The sequence below is a fragment of the Penaeus monodon genome, chromosome 25 (genome assembly GCF_015228065.2).
Source record: "Penaeus monodon isolate SGIC_2016 chromosome 25, NSTDA_Pmon_1, whole genome shotgun sequence".
NCBI lineage: Eukaryota > Metazoa > Arthropoda > Malacostraca > Decapoda > Penaeidae > Penaeus > Penaeus monodon.
Genome location: NC_051410.1, coordinates 4,367,042 through 4,367,357, shown reverse-complemented (window position 1 = coordinate 4,367,357; position 316 = coordinate 4,367,042). Strand labels below are relative to the sequence as shown.

Sequence of the window (316 nt, the reverse complement as noted above, 5' to 3'; positions counted from 1 at the left end):
GACTTTCTGCTTAAAATAGGGTCAGATTGGCAATCCTTTTCTCTTCCTAATGGGGTTTCTCACTCAGCCTCACCCTACCCCATTCTCTGTGGAATCTCTAGCCCATCCCTTCCCCCCACTACCTGTGAGGTCACTCAGTAACCCACTACCCCCTTCCTTCCCCATCTCTGTGAAGTGTTCCATCCTTTCCATCTCTCATCCTAGGCCATTCTTCCCCAGTTTGCGTGGAATCTCTCACTCCACCTCATCCTTCCTCTCTCTCTCCCTCCCCCCGCATTTCCTGTGAAGGCCTTTCCCCTCCCCCTTTCCTGTGGAT

At 52.5% G+C, this 316-nt stretch overlaps 1 protein-coding gene across 1 annotated transcript in view; it reads right to left on the bottom strand.

The window, feature by feature from the left end:
• The window catches only part of LOC119589303 (kinesin-like protein KIF28P), a 24,501-nt gene that overhangs the window by 14,034 nt on the left and 10,151 nt on the right, over positions 1-316 (bottom strand). The gene's annotated exons all lie outside the window — the stretch shown is intronic.